The sequence below is a fragment of the Pinus tabuliformis genome, chromosome 9 (assembly GCF_031772625.1).
Source record: "Pinus tabuliformis cultivar Carrire ecotype Pingquan chromosome 9, CPIR1, whole genome shotgun sequence".
NCBI classification, from domain to species: Eukaryota; Viridiplantae; Streptophyta; class Pinopsida; order Pinales; family Pinaceae; genus Pinus; species Pinus tabuliformis.
The window spans coordinates 276,909,987-276,926,123 of NC_142307.1; the positions used below are offsets into that span (position 1 = coordinate 276,909,987).

General features: G+C 39.4%; 1 pseudogene; it reads left to right on the forward strand.

The window, feature by feature from the left end:
- The first annotated feature begins 871 nt into the window (after positions 1-871).
- Positions 872-16,137, forward strand: part of LOC149148245 (UDP-glucuronic acid decarboxylase 2 pseudogene) — a 71,884-nt pseudogene continuing 56,618 nt past the window's right edge.

The window sequence follows — 16,137 nt, forward strand, 5'->3', positions numbered from 1 at the left end:
AAAAGACCTTCTATGGGGTGTGATGGGTGAGAAATGACAAATGGAAGTGTCAATCCGCGAGGTGGAGAGGCATGGAATCTTCCAGAAACTTCTCCTGTGACACTTGCCTCTCTGAATTCGACCAAGGATGAGTAAGAGATCATTGATCTCCAAGTGGAAGCAAGAACTATCAGAGGGAAGACACTAATCAAATCACAAGCTGACTCATCTCCCTTACAGATATATATATATGGATCCCTCAACCCAGAGATCTAGAGGCTGGAATTTTGCATCTTGTAAGGAATTGTTGTTGGTTTCTTGAGACAACATCATAGTGTTGGGTGATCTAAGCTTTGTATGCGGTGAAGAAGGGCTTACTTGCTGAGAGGATGATGCTGGGTCAGAACAAGTTACAACTGGTTGTAACTCCCTTGGCTCTTTCTTGATTATCAATAAAAGCTATTCAATTTTTCCTCCATACTCTTGTGTCATTTATGTTTTATGCATTTGTATCGTCAATTTACATCTGATCCTAGATTGTTTATGATTATAGATCCATGTTCTTGTATAGTGTTATGCTAATCTGATTCTACAGGTACTCTGTGAAGTTGGGCGTATAAGGAAACAAGTAGCAAAGGACTATCGGAAGAGATAGGAATCGAACTAGGAGCCAAGCGCAAGATAAAGGTTGGTCTCCTCTATTCTTCTCTCATCTATCTTTCATAAAGGAAAAACGAAAGTAGATTTACTTTGTTTGTTTCTAAGGTAGCTACCACACCTTAGTGGGATAAGAAGTTTTGTATAGACACTTTTCCCTGTAACACCTGACAAACCTCATCGGGTTGTTTATGAGACACCTATTTCTCGTTTTTCTCAGTATCATTCGAGTTCGATGGTGAATTCGAGGGCTAAAGTGTCCCTAGGTTTGAAGAGAAAGTCGCTACGAGTTGTTGTGACAGGTGGATCTGGCTTTGTTGGCAGTCATCTACTTGACAGGCTCATGGCAAGAGGCGACAGTGTTATTGTTGTTGACAATTTCTTCACAGGAAGGAAGGAGAATGTTTTGCATCATTTTGGCAATCTGAGGTTTGAACGGATAAGGAATGAGGTTGTGGAACCCTTATTGTTGGAGGTTGATCAGATCTACCATTTGGCTTGCCCCGCTTCCCCTGTGCATTACAAACACAATCCTGTGAAGACTATCAAATCTAATGATGTGGGAATCTTAAACATATCCAGACTTTCCAAGCATGTTCGGGAAAATGTTGAGGTTCGGATTGCTCGAATTTTCAATACATACGGTCCGCAAATGTGTCGAGATGATGGTCGGGTTGCAAGTAATTTTGTTGCTCAGGTTTTGTGTAAGAATCCTTTGACAGTCTATGGAAATGGGAAACAGACACGGAGCTTCCAGTTCATTTCTGATCTAGTTGAAGGCCTTATGCGACTTATGGAGGGCGAACATGGGGAATTTACAATGTTAGAACTAGAACAGGTTGAAGAAGGAAAGGATGACTCTAACAGTGATTGGGACATTCCATTGCTAATGGAAGAAAACAGTAAGGAAGATGAAGAGCAGGAGTAGAAACAAGAAGAAGAAGTAACATGAAATGTAATAAATAATGCAAGCCCAGAAAAGGCTGAAATAAACAAATTTGAGGTAAGTCCCTACCAAGGCGATAAAGTAGGAATACTTGATTGCCTTCTAAATTGAAAGACTATGCATTAATGTCAAAGTTTTTAAACATTGTAGAACCTGCACATTATGAGGAAGCAAGTAAATCTGATGCATGGAGGGCTGCAATGTATGAGGAAATAGAATCAATAAAAAAAAACCATACTTGGGATTTGGTTGAATTCCCTAAAGGTAAAACCCCCATAGGATGCAAATGGCTGTATAAACCAAAAATAAATGTAGATGGGAGTATAGAGAAACTTAAATCTAGATTGGTAGCAAAGGGTTACTCACAGCAAGAGGGAATAGATTTCGATGACACCTTTGCTAATTTCCTTAGCAACAAAACACAAATGGTAGCTACACCAGCTAGATGTTAAGTCTACATTTCTAAATGGTGACTTGAAGGAAGAAATTTATTTAGTACAGCTTGAAGGTTTTGTGAAAAAGGGGCAGGAACATCTTGTGTGTAAATTGAAAAAGGTACTTTATGGTTTAAAACAGGCACCCAGGTTGTGGTATGAGAAAATTGACTTATTTTTTGTGCAGCATGGCTTTCATAGGAGCTTGAATGGTCCAAATCTGTATACCAAATTTAATAAATAGAGGCAAATTATTTTGATTTCTTTGTATGTAGATGATATGATCATAACAGGGAATGCTAACAATCTGATCAAAGAAATCAGATGTCACAAGTGTATGACATGGAAAAACTTTAGACAAACCTTTCTTACTCAAGGGAAGTATGCCAGAAGCTTGCTGGAAAGGCTCAGAATAGAGCAGTGTAGATCAGCAGCAACACCATTACAGCAGAACTTAAAGTTGAGTAGTGACGACGGTACTAAAGAGGTGGATGCAACCATGTACAGACAGCTAGTTGGTAGTTTGATATATCTGATTACAACTAGACCAGATTTGGCATATTCTGTTAATGTGTTGAGCCAGTTCATGTCAAAACCACTCGAAAGTCACTGGGTCGTAGCAAAAAGTGTGTTGAGGTATCTTAATGGTACTAGTAATTATGGCATTTTGTACACTGACACTTCTGATGTTATTCTAGCAGGTTTTTCAGATTCCGATTGGGCAGGTAACTTGGATGATCGAAGCTCTATCATAGGTTACACATTCAGCATTGGATCAGGGGTCATAACATGGAGCACCTAAAAGCAAAGCACTATAGCTCTGCTTCATCGAGAGAAACTAATGTCAAAAGAGATATGTGTTGAATATTGTAAAACTTGTGATAACATGGCTGATATTTTTACTAAGCCTCTTGGGCGTGTAAAGTTTGAATTGTTTAGAGGGATGCTAGGTGTTCAGGATAATCCTTTCTCCATTAAGGGGGGGAGTTGAAAATAACTAATATTATTTTGTATTAATGGAGAAATGGTTACACAAGTTGTAGCATATCTCCTTAGTTTAGGATTTGTTCCTAGACTTTAGGAGTTTGGTTGCAACTTCCTGATTTCTATAATGTACTTAATGATGTAATTGCTCATTTTGATGGAAGTAGAGTGTACAGAGACAGTTCTCTTTGTTTGAGTGCAGTCTCCAGGTGTAGTACTCACATGTGAGCTGTAACTCCTTCTTTTTCAATTCAAGTCTGATTTTTATCTCCATATCCATACATTCAACAACTGGAAAATAAATTTTGCTGAAAACACAAATTCTGGAAAAATTACAGAATGCTGGAAAATGCAGAAATATAAAAATCAGCACATATAAACAACCATTCAACACATTTAAACACAATGATTTTTGGTCAAGGTGACCCTAGAAAACCCCCCTACAACTCTTGGGGAAAACCAGTTCGAAATATTCTTTTATTTCTGGAAAATTCTTTTTACAGTAAGAGAAATATTCAACAAAAAATCAACAAGAAAACTTTTATAACTTATCTAAGCCTTGTTGAAACTCCGCCTTGCTGAAACTTTGTTGTACATGCTTGCTGAAACTCAACCTTGCTGAAACTCCGCCCTATTGAAACTCCACTATACAGACTTGCTAACACTCAGCCTTCCTGAAACTCCGTTGTACAGACTTGCTGAAACTCAGCCTTGGTGAAACTCCGCTGCTGAAACTCCGCTACTGAAACTCTGTTGTACGGACTTGCAGCCTCCTTCTCCTCACTGTCCAAAAATCTCCCTTGCTCTCTTGCTCTCCTTCTCTCAATCTGCTCATGAAAGAATGAATGACCTTTTCCTCCTTTTCCTCCCTTAATCTAACCCTTAGTGAATTTTGGGTAATCCCTAAATCCAATGGCTGAAATAGATTGAGATCTAGGGCTGAGATTAAATACTCATTTAAATCTCACTTTCTATTTTTTAATTCACCCCACTTTAATAAAGACCCACTTAGTCATTTATTTCTAAAGTCACTTCTCCTTTCTAATTTTACATTGACCTTATTAAAGTCACTTTAAAATTAGACTTTGGTAACTTTATCACTTAAAGTCACTTTTAAATTAGATTTGACTTTATAAAAATTATAAAGTCACTTTAGGAGAAAAATAAAATTCTTTTGGACACTTTTCCCTAGGCCAAAGATCAAAGCCTTAGGGAACCACCTGTCCTCCGGTACCAAATTTCAACATCTAGTAGAGGCAACCCCATTGCTTTCTCTGCTCATGCCAAAATGAGAAATAATGCAGTGTCTAAAGGTCATTTCCATGGAAAGCATGGATCTAAGGGTGTAAGGAAGTGCTGATAATTTGCTTACAATAAGTTTGGCCACTATGCGAGTGAGTGTCCAAATAGAAGAGACACATCACATGATGATGATCACAATCATTCCAAGGGAAACTTCAATAACAATGATTGAAGGAATGACATATACAATGGAAAAGGAAAAAGGAAAGAAAGACATCAAGGAAATGGCCGACCATCCAAGAAAGCAAGAAACTCCATGTATGAATAATCAAATGTTGTTTTTGATAAGAAAAAGGAGTATTATCTTATATTTACCCTCTCCACTACCTCTCCTCTGGAAACTTTGGAAAATTAGCATATTGATAGTGGTGCTTCAAGGCACTTCACTAGATACAAGGAAGATTTCTCTAATCTGATAGAGGAGGAAACAACCTTGGAGATTATTCTTGAAGATCATGCCACCTATCCCATAAAGGGTGTAGGGAATGTAACCCTTCAATTGAATCAAGGTAACACGATTCACTTAGAAGAAGTTCTATATGTTCCTGATCTCAAGAAGAACTTGGAGTCCATTTCGAAAATGGAACACAAAGGTTACAAGGTGGCATTCATCGAAGGAAAGTGATGTGTTTGGAAAATGGATTTTAAAGATTCTTTTACTCTTACGTTCAAGGTTGGCACTTTGTATCAAGTTGCAGGAATTCCATTGGGGACCATGTCATGTGACATATCTCTTTAATAGCACCAGAGGTCTGCCCATCTTCACTGTAAGGCCCTACCTGATGTGAGACAGATGGTGACATGGATGCCTGAGTTTAAAGAAGAGAATGCAGGTATATGTCCGAGATGTACCGAGGGAAAATCTATAAGTAATAGAAAGACCATAAATGTGGAAAAACCTGAGGGGTTTGAGGTTCATGACTAGGAATCTCATATTTGTAGGTTGAAGAAAGATCTCTATGGTTTAAAGCAAGCACCCTGGACTTGGTAAGAGAGGATTGATAGCTATCTGATGAAGCTGAGATTCAATAGGAGTGAAGCCAATCCAAACCTTTACTTTAACGTTGAAGATGATAAACCTTTCATACTATTACTTTATATGGATGACATCTTTCTGAAAGTTACATACCCTCTCATTTACAAGCGTAAGAGGAGTTGGATTCTGAATTTGAGCTGAATGACCTAGGACTAATGTACCACTTCCTAGGGTTGGAGGTCTCACAAAATCTAGAAGAATTTTTCCTATGTCAAGGAAAATATGCTGCAAAGATATTGGAAAGATTTGAGATGGTGGATTGAAAGCCTGTGACTACCTCAATGGGGCTTAACTTTAAGAAGTTATGAGGTAGTGATATCAGACTTGAATTGGGAAATGCTTCTGAGTATTGTCAACTCATAGGAGCACTGATTTTTCCGGTGAACTCTCGTTCGGATATATTTTTTGCAGTTAACACATTGAGCAAATAGATGGTTGAGCCTCATCACTCACATTAGATTGGTGCCAAGAAACTTCTGAGATATCTTCGGGGCACAATCACTCATTGATTGAGATATATTGTTGGATATGTGAGGTTGCATGGTTATTCTAGTGTTGATTGGGCTAGAAGTGTGGTGGATCCCAAGAGAACTTATGTGTGCTTTTTTTCTTTGGGTTCTACTTCGATATCCTCAATGAGCAAGAAGAAAAAATCACTTGCCTTGAGCACTGCTAAGGGAAAATATATAGCTACTAGTATGGCCTCCTGTGAAGCTATCTGATTGAGGAAGATCTTCAATGAGTTGTTTGGACATGTGTTGGATACCATCGTGATCTTCTGTGACAACCAAAGTGGGATCTGATTATTAGAGAATCTCGTGTTTCATGATCGCTCCAAGAATATAGATATCAGGTACCACTTTATCTGGGATATGGTACAATGAGGAGCAATAAGGCTCCATCACATTGGGACTGATGAGCAGGTTGCTGATATTTTGATGATGCCTTTGGGAAAGGTAAAATTCTTGACTTTCTGAGAATGACTAGGATTCGTGGAGAGACCCTTCTTGAGGGTCCTGTATGATATGGATATTGAGCTCTGGGAGCTCCAGGGGGCTTGGGGTACTTCTTGGAGTGTTGAACAACCGTAGGGTGAGTAGCTCAACCTTCCCCTAGCGGTTTTCTATGCAGGCAGGATGAGTGGTTCATCCTTATCCTATTGAGACACAATCATTGAGTGAGTGTTCCAGCATTCCCCTAATGATTTCTTGTGTACAAGGCAAGTGGTTCAACCTTCCCCTGGGATACCCCATGATGACATGTAGGCAATATGAGTGGTTCATCCTTCTCTTGCTAATACATACTACCCATGCAGTTTGGGACTCATGGAAAGTACCTCTCATTTGGCCAATGAGTAGGGAAATGAGGATAGGGACCATAGTACTTCCAATCAATGCATCGTGTAGTATCGCATTCTCTATGCTAGGATTACCGATATTGATCTGGGATCAATGGACTTGACTTTGGTCAGCAAGAGTGGTATGAGACACTCTCTTTATTTGGAACTAATTTCAGATTAGTAAGAGTTGTATGAGACACTCTCTTTATTTGGAACTGATTTCAGATCAGTAAGAGTGGTATGAGACACTCTCTTTCTCTGAAGCTCATTTCGAATCAGTAAGAGTGGTATGATACACTCTCTTTATTTGGAAATGATTTCGAATCAGTAAGAGTGGTATGAGAGACTCTCTTTATTTGGAACTAATTTCAGATCAATAAGGGTGGTATGAAACACGCTTTTCCATTAGGGACTGAATTTCGTTCAGTAGTGTTAAAATTGGCAAATAGGGCCAAACTTCATGTGGGTCATCTTATTTATGGTAGCTGATATTTTTCTTGGATCTCTCTCATTGAGAGGTGTAGGATTGATCTAACTACCATCCTATTTCAATAAGTATTCATTGAGATATGAATTTATTAGTGTTATGGGACAATTTGTCAAGGTTGGCCAACAACCAAATAAACCCCACTTGTGCTCAATGTTTTAGTATAAATAAAGGAGGACTTCAAGTCATTTAACACTCATCTCTTGTGATCTCACTCTCCAATTGTTTTGGGTTTTTTGTGGAAGAGGAGGTCTAGAGGAGATGCCTTCTACGCAGCCTAAAGAAGGGTAATCTAGGAGAGCCCTAGCTGCAGACTGTAAGAGATCTGGCCGCAGATCTAAGAGGCCCTAATCCATAGCTAAAGGGAGCCCTATTCTGTAGAAAAGGTAAGGCCCTAATTTGCAGCTAGAGGAAGCCCTATGGTGCCCTACCTAAGGCTGGTACAAAGACGCCCTAGCCGCAGCAAGATAGGATCAAGAAGAGGAGAGTTTGTGGGGTTGATTTGCGGACTATCTTAGGATTGTTTGAAGGCTATCAATACAAGTATAAGTTGTTGTTCAAGGGAAAAATTGCTGGGTAGTGAAGGCTGAAGAGCTAGAGGGACAAAAAATTGAAGAAGAAGGTGTGTTTGGGCATGCGTAGGTACTGTCTCATGACAGTGTAAGGCCGCAAGCCTTAGCACACACAAAGAGCTATGTAGAGCGTTGTTAAGGTGGACTAGACCCTCGGAAGGTAGCATGGACAAAGAGGAGGCTTCACTAGGAATGGTGCAAACCTTTGAGGGTTGGTTTGTGGACTGTCATAAGGGTTTAGGGCTGCAACATGTGCCCTAACTAGGGTTATCACAAATGCAGAAGAAGACATCAGTTCAACAGTGTTTTTTCGAGGTGTTAGATCCTAGTTTAGGAACAATACTACAATTGGTTGTTGTATTGAAAGGTCACCTAGATGTTGTCATTGTAGGTGACAGTAGGGCCATGTTTGGGTATGATGTGCTGGACATATTATGGGACAAAAGCAGTATGTACAACAACATGTATACGTACCACTGTTGCAATGGAAGGAGTGTGTACAACATCATGTATAGGTACAATTGTTGCAGTGGAAGCAACATGTACAACAGTATGTATAGGTACAACTGTTGTAGTGGAAGCATTATGTAAAACAATATGCATAGGTACAACTGTTGCATAGTGGAGGCAATATGTACAATAGCATGTATGGGTACAACTGTGAGTGGTGCAGCATAGTGCATCATGATGGGTACAACCATGACTAGTTACATTTTCATGACAGGAGCAACTTAGTGAATGGGTGCAGCATGATGACGAGATGCGTCACAATGGAGAATTAGTTGAAGCAGCTTGTCTTCAATTGATCTCATATATCATCTTCTTAGAGATGATCTATGCTCTTATCTAGATAAGTCAAAGTGTTGACTTCTATTGTAAATGTACTATCTCTCTCTCTCTCTCTCTCTCTCTCTCTCTCTCTCTCTCTCTCTCTTCTGAACCATTGAAGAACATATAAGAAGAATTGATCAAGGGTTTCCACACATTGGGGTTTGTCCCTGGCTAGCACCACATCTTGTGTCCTCTTGTCTTGGCTTGTCTTCTGTTATTTATGTGTATGTTCTATATGCAGTTTACTTTAATACTGATGTGATTGCTAATATGGAAAAGGTAGTGAGATAACTATGAAAATTGAAATAAATTTCTCTAAGCATAGAACATACCTAAAGTTAACATGGTATCAAAGTTGAGGTAAAGACAATGCCCAAGAAAGAGTGAAAGAGAAATCGCCGAAGACAGTTAGGAAAGGACAAAAGGATCAATGGGTTCCTCATCCCTCTTCAAATTCACCCAGGGTGAAATCGAAGCAGAGAATATTACCAAAATGGCACAACGGAATATGGCCTACCTAAAGATCTCTTCATTGGGAAGACTAGATCTCAGGGTGGAAGGAAAGGCAGATAACTAGTTTGGCCATTATGCAAAGGAGTGTCTAAATGGTAGGGACACATCACTTGATGATGATAACAATCATTCCAAGGACGTCTTCAATGGTCAGAGGAATGATAGGTAATGTAGGTCATCAAGGAAATGACTGACTCTTTAGAGAAAGCAAGGAACCCTAGGTATGAAGAATCAAATGTTATTTCTAATAAGATAAAGAAGCTCTATCTTGTATTGGACCTCTCCTTTAGATTCTTTGGGAATCTAGCTTATCGATTATAATGCTTCAAGGCACTTCATCAGATAGAAGGGTGCTCTCTCTAATTTGTTAGAGATGGAAACAATTGTGGCATTATACTTGGAGCCGATGCCACCTATCCTAGAAAGTGTGTAGGGAATTTTACCCCTTAACTAAATGAGGGTAACTCGATTCATTTATAGAAGATATTTTACGTACATGATCACAAGAAGAACTTGGTGTCCATTTTGACAATGGAATTCAAAGGTTACAGGGTGGCATTCATCGATGGAAAGGTGTGTGTTTGAAAATGAAATTTTCAAAGATGCTTTTACTCATGGGTTTAGGGTTGGAAATTTGTGTAAAGTTATTGGATGGTCCATTGGGAATCATGACATATCTCATCTATAACACTTGAGATCTACTTTATGAGGGCCTATCTGATGTGAGTCAGATGATGACTCGGATACTTGAATTCAAGAAGAGCATGAAGGTACATGTCTGAGATGTACCGAAGGAAAATATTACAAGGGGACCATTCCCGTAATGTAGCAGGTCCACAAGTTTGGAACAACCCGAGGGGTTTGAGATTCATGATTGGGAATCTCATGTATACAGGTGCAAGAAAGCCCTCTATGGCTTGAATTAGAACACCTCGAGCCTAATGTGAGAGGATTGATAGTTGTTTGATGAAGCTGAGATTCCCTAAAAGTGCAACCGATCCAAACCATTGTTTGAAGGTCGTGGATGATAGACCTCTCATACCGACACCTTTTGCGACATGACCTATTTTTGACAAGTGGAGATCCTCTCACTTGCAGAAGTAAGAGGGAGTTGGATTCTAGATATGGAATGGTAAACTACAAGCTTGTGACTACCTCGAGGATCTTAACTTTCAGAAGTTATATGGTGGTGATGCTAGACCAGATTTGGGAAATGACTCTAACTTTCATAAAATCATATGCATTGATGTTCTTGGTGAACTCCCGTCCATATATATGCTTTGTAGTTAGCATGGTGAGCTCATATTTGGTTGAGCCTCACTATATTGGTGCCAGGAATCTTCTGAGATATCTTCAGGGCACAATCTCTCAGATTGAGATACACTACCAGAAATATGAAGCTGCATGATTTTTCGAATGCTGACTAGGTAGGCAGTGTGGAGGATCACTAGAGAACTTCTCATTGTTGTTTCTCTCTGGATTCAGCTTCGATATCATGGATGAGCAGGAATCAGAAGTCAGTTGCTATAAGCACCTCCAAGACCGAATACATATCTACAAGTATGATCTCATGTGAAGATTCCTGGTTGTGGAAGCTCACTAGTGAGATGTTTGTACGCATGATGAACACCACTATGATTCTTTGTGACATCCAGGGGGGGATTTTATTATTGAGGAATCTCGTATTCGATGATTTCTCCAGTAGATAGACATCAGAAAATACCTTATCTGGGATATGGTAATTTGATGAGCGAGGAGGCTCCATTGCATGGAGACAGATGTACAGGTCACAGAAACTTTGCAAAAGCCCTGGGGAAAGGTCAAATATGTGATTTTCCCGAACAACTTGGATTTGTTGAGAGAGCTTTGAATAAGGGTCCTACATGTTGCATGCACTGAGCTCAGGGAGCTTTGGGGGGCTTGGGGTACTTCCTGGAGGGACATACGACCACAGGGCAACTCACCCTCCCCTGGTGGTGCGCTATGTACAAGGTGATAGGTTCAACCATTCCCTGTGATACCTCATGGTGACTATGGAACATGATGATTAGTTCTCCTATGGGTCAGGATGATTAGTTCTCCCATGGTAACTGTGGAACAGGATGATTAGTTTTCTTGTGGGTCGGGATGATTATTTCTCTCGTGGTGACTATGTTCCAGGATGATTAATTCTCCTGTGGGCCAGGATGATTAGGTATCTCGTGGCAACTATGGAATAGGATTATTAGTTCTCCTGTGGGCTGAGATGATTAGTTCTCCCATGGCAGTTGTGAGCCAAGATGATTAGTTATCCTGTGGTGACCAATGGATATGATGATTCATTCTCCTGTGGATAAGATGATTAGTTCTCCTATCAAGTTATCCTACTCATGAAGTATGGAACTCATGGGAAGTACCTCTCATCTGATCAGTGAGTAGGGAAATGGGGTTAGGGACCATAGTATTACTATCGATGGATGCATTATTGTATCTACCATACTCCCTATGCTAGGATGACCTCCATTGATCTGGGATCAACGAAACTCATTTGGGATCAGTATGAGTGGTTTGAGACACTCTCTTGTGGTATTGATATGGGATCAATAAAACTAACTTCAAGTTAGTAAGATGAAACTGACTCAAGGTCAGTAGAGAATGGTATGAGACGTTCTCGATCAATTCTTCTTCTTCATGGTTCAGCAGAGAAAATAAAAACTGAGAAGATCTTAGCATAGAAAAGCAGAGTAGAACTAAGCAGAGCAAAGTAGACATGAGTAGAGCTCAGTAGAGCAGAGCAGTGTAGGGCATTGATGGCAAAGATAGTACAGTAGGACATATGGATCAACGGATGGAGTTCTCCCTAGTTGAGAGGGAGTGTGAAAATTGGAACTAGGGCCAAACTCCATGTGGGTCATCTTATTTATGGAAACTGATATTTTTCTTGGATCTGTATCATCGAGAGGTGTAGGATTGATCTAAATATCATCCGATTCCGATAATTATTCATGGAGATATGAATTTATCAGTGTTATGGGACAATTCGTCAAGGTTGACCAACAACGAAATAAACCCCACTTGTGATTAATGTTTTAGTATAAGTAAATGAGGACTTCAAGTCATTTAACACTCATCCCTTATGATCTCACTCTCCAATTATTTTGGGTTTTTGTGGAAGAGGAGGTCTCGAGGAGATGCCTTCTACACAGCCCAAAGAATGCTCATTTAGGAGATCCTTAGTCGCAGACTTGTAGGAGACCTGATCGTAGATCTAAGAGGCCCTAATCTGCAGCTAAAGGGAGCCCTAATACGTAGAAAAGGGAAGGCTCTAATCTATAGCTAGATGAAGCCCTACACTACCCTACCTAAGGGTGGTATGAAGATGCCCTAGCTGCAGCAAGAGAGGATCAAGAAGAGGACAATTTGTTGGGTTGATTTTTGGACTGTCCTAGGACTGTTTGAGGGCTATCAATACAAGTCTGAGTTGCTATTCAAGGGTTGAGTTGCTAGGTAGTGAAGGTCGAAGAGCTAGAGGGACAAAAAACTGAAGAAGAAGGTGTGTTTGGGCATGCATAGGGACTGTATCATGAGAGTGCTAGGCCGCAAGCCTTAGCACACAGAAAGAGCTATGTAGAGGGTTGTTAAGTTGGACTAGCCCGTCAGAAGGCGGTGTGGACAAACAGGAGGCTTCACTATGAATGTTGCAAACTTTGAGGTTTGGTTTATGGGTTTTCATAAATATTTAGGGTTGCAGTATGTGCCCTAAGCAGGGTTGTCACAAATGCAGAAGAAAACATCAGTTGAACATTGTTTTGCAGGAGTGTTGGATCCTAGTTTAGGAACAATACTATAGTTTGTTGCTGTCCTGAAAGGTCACCTAGCTGTTGTTGTTGTAGGTGGCTGCAGGGCCATGTTTGGGTATGATATGCTAGACATATTATGAGACAAGAGAAGTATGTACAACAATATGTATAGGTACCACTGTTGCAGTGGAAGCAGTATGTACAACAACATGTATAGTTACAATTGTTGTAGCGGAAGCAGTATGTACAACAACATGTATAGGTACAACTGTTGCAGTGGAAGTAGTATGTACAAAAACATGTATAGGTACAAATGCTGCATAGAAGAGGCAATATGTACAGCCACATGTATGGGTACAACTGTGAGTGGTGCAGCATAGTGCATCATGACGGGTACAACCATGACTGGTTGCATTTCCGTGACAAGAGAAGCTCAGTGAAAGGGTGCAGCATGATGACGAGATGCAACACAATGGAGAATCAGTTGAAGCAGCTTGTCCTCAACTTATCTCAAGTATAATCTTCTTAGAGATTATTTATTCTCTTATCTAAATAAGTAAATGTACTCTCTCTCTCTCTCTCTCTCTCTCTCTCTCTCTCTCTGCTGAACTATTGAAGAACATATAAGAAGAATTGTTCAAGGGTTTCCCCACATTGGGGTTTTTCCCTAGCTAGCATCACATCTTGTGTCCTCTTATCTTGGCTTGTCTTCTGTGGTTTATGTTTATGTTCTATCTGTAGTTTACTTTAATGCTGATGTGATTTCTAATCTGGAAAATATATTAAGCTAACTATGAAAATTGAAATAAATTGCTTTAACCATAGAAAATACCTAAACTTAATAAGTACAGAATGGTATGATACATTCTCAATCACTTCTTCTTCTTCATAGTTTAGCAAAGAAGAGCAGAGCAATGCAAGGCACTGCATTGATGGCAGATATAGTATAGAATGGCAGATGGATTAGAAGATGGAGTTCTCCCTAGTTCAGAGGGAGTGTTATAATTGGAAACTAGGGCCAAAATCCTTGTGGTTCATCTTATTGATCGCAACTGATATTTTTCATGGATTCTTTTCTCCGAAAGGTGTAGTATTGATCTAAAGATCATCCAATTCCAACATGTATTGATGGATATATGAATTTATTTGTGTTATTAACAACTTGTCAAGGTCGACCAATAAAGAAATAACCCCCAACTCAACCTCAATGTTGCATTTAAATAGAGGAGACCTCAATTCATTTGAGACACTCATCTCTCTCATGATATCTCTCTCCACTCATTTGGGTTTGGTGGAAGGAGAGGTGAAGAGGGAATCATAGTCATAGGTAAATAGGAGCCTTAATCTACACTTAAAAAGCCTCTAATCCACTAAAAGAAGAACTCTAATCCAGAGTTAAGGTAGGCCCTAATCCATTGTTCAAAGAATCCCTAAATCCATAGTCATAAAGAAGCCTTATCCATTGTCACAAGAGATCCCTAGCCGCAGTCTAAAGAGAGCTATCCACATCAAATGAAGGCATTTAATCTGCATCAAGAAGGAGCCTAGATAGCTTGGAAATTGATAGCGTTGAATAAGATTGATCTAGTGCATGAGCCAAGGTCTATTTTAGCCTTAAAGAGAAGGTCAAAAAATTTATGTTTAGGCTAAGACTGAAAGTTGTGTTATTTTTCAAGGATCAAGATTGTAGGGTTGTGTGGGCAAGGAGTTAGCGTTGCCAAATTGGAGGTTTTTGTATTTGAAGACCCTAGGCCTAACTTGATGTTGGGATAGGTCGCAGGCCATAGCTAGTAGTAAAGACTATTCTAAGGGTTGAACAAGACTTGGAAAGTGTGGCAGTGGTAAAATCTCACCTTGGAGCACTGCAACCTTTGAAATCCTATACCATTGACTGTGTTGAGGGTAAGGGCGAAAGGTTGATGCCCTAACTCATGAAGGAGTGATAACTAGTGTAGCTACAACACAACAATGTTCTGGGAGGTATATTGGGTCAAGGTTTGACCATGTTTGGCTCAACTTAATGAGAATCATTTTGGTGCCATATGAATGATATTAAAAAGAAGATTTTGTTTTTCTTGACCAACATTGACTTCTCTGGTCAAGGCTTTATTGTTGTTGTCATAAAATCACAGATTTGTATATTTGTATTATCTCTATCTCTCTGCTGAATTATTGAAGAATATAAGAAGAATTGATCAAGGGCTTTACCACATTTGGATTTGTCCTTGGCTGGTGCCACATCTGGTGTCCTCTTGTATTGGCTTGTCTTCTATTATTTATGTTTATGTTCTATTTGGATTTTACTATCATGTTGATGTGATTGCTAAACTAGATATTAATATTGGGCTGATAAGAAAAATTAAAGTAAATTTCTCTCAATCATAGAACATACCTAAAATTAACAAGATGTGATAGCCTCCCGTGAGATACCTTGAGGTATGAACTTGATTATCTCATCTGTTTGGTTATCTAACATGATATTTTTACAATTTGTTTGAATGTTTGAATAATTGCATCATATTATTATGTGTCTATGAGATTTCTTGAACGCATGATCTTGTTTTAAGATGGTTGTAATAACACAATATGTGATGAGATAGTTGATATGTGTTGGGCACCAAATTGGCATATCTTTTCCTCCACTCCTCTTTTCATCCCTTTTGCATTCATTCGCATATATTTACTGTGTAAAACTATGAGTTAATTCCCCTTTATCGTCTCTTGGGATATTTAATTAATGAAGTAGAGTCATCAGGGTTTTACCTATGAGAACCACTAAAACATGTTATGATTGTAGATTATGGAGTGCAGGTATTGACCGCATGGCATATCACAGTAGTTCTGTGATTCACAGCAGTTGATCGACCATGACGAAACATCATAACTGATTTGTAGCTATTCTCAACCCGTTTTTGGATGATTCCTATTCTTTCTCTCTCGGTGCTAGTGTTGTGATGGAACTGATTTATATAATTGGGCATACAGTTGGCAGGTTTTGGGTAGAGATGTTATTCCCCTTTGTACTGTATAAAATATGGGTCATTCCTATATCAGGAGTTAGTCAGACCTTGCATTGTATTGTAACAACATTATTCAGATTAATAAGATACAAACCTTTTTGTTGATCTATGGTTCACTATGAGTAATGCAGCCCTAATCAGAGAGTTGGGCCTGCTCTTCTGATCAGGTGCTATGTGTTTCCTTGTTGTTAGTGTCAGTCTTTACAGCCTTCCTCCAGTGAGAAAACATGCTTTTACAAAGTGATTTTAAGGTGTCAA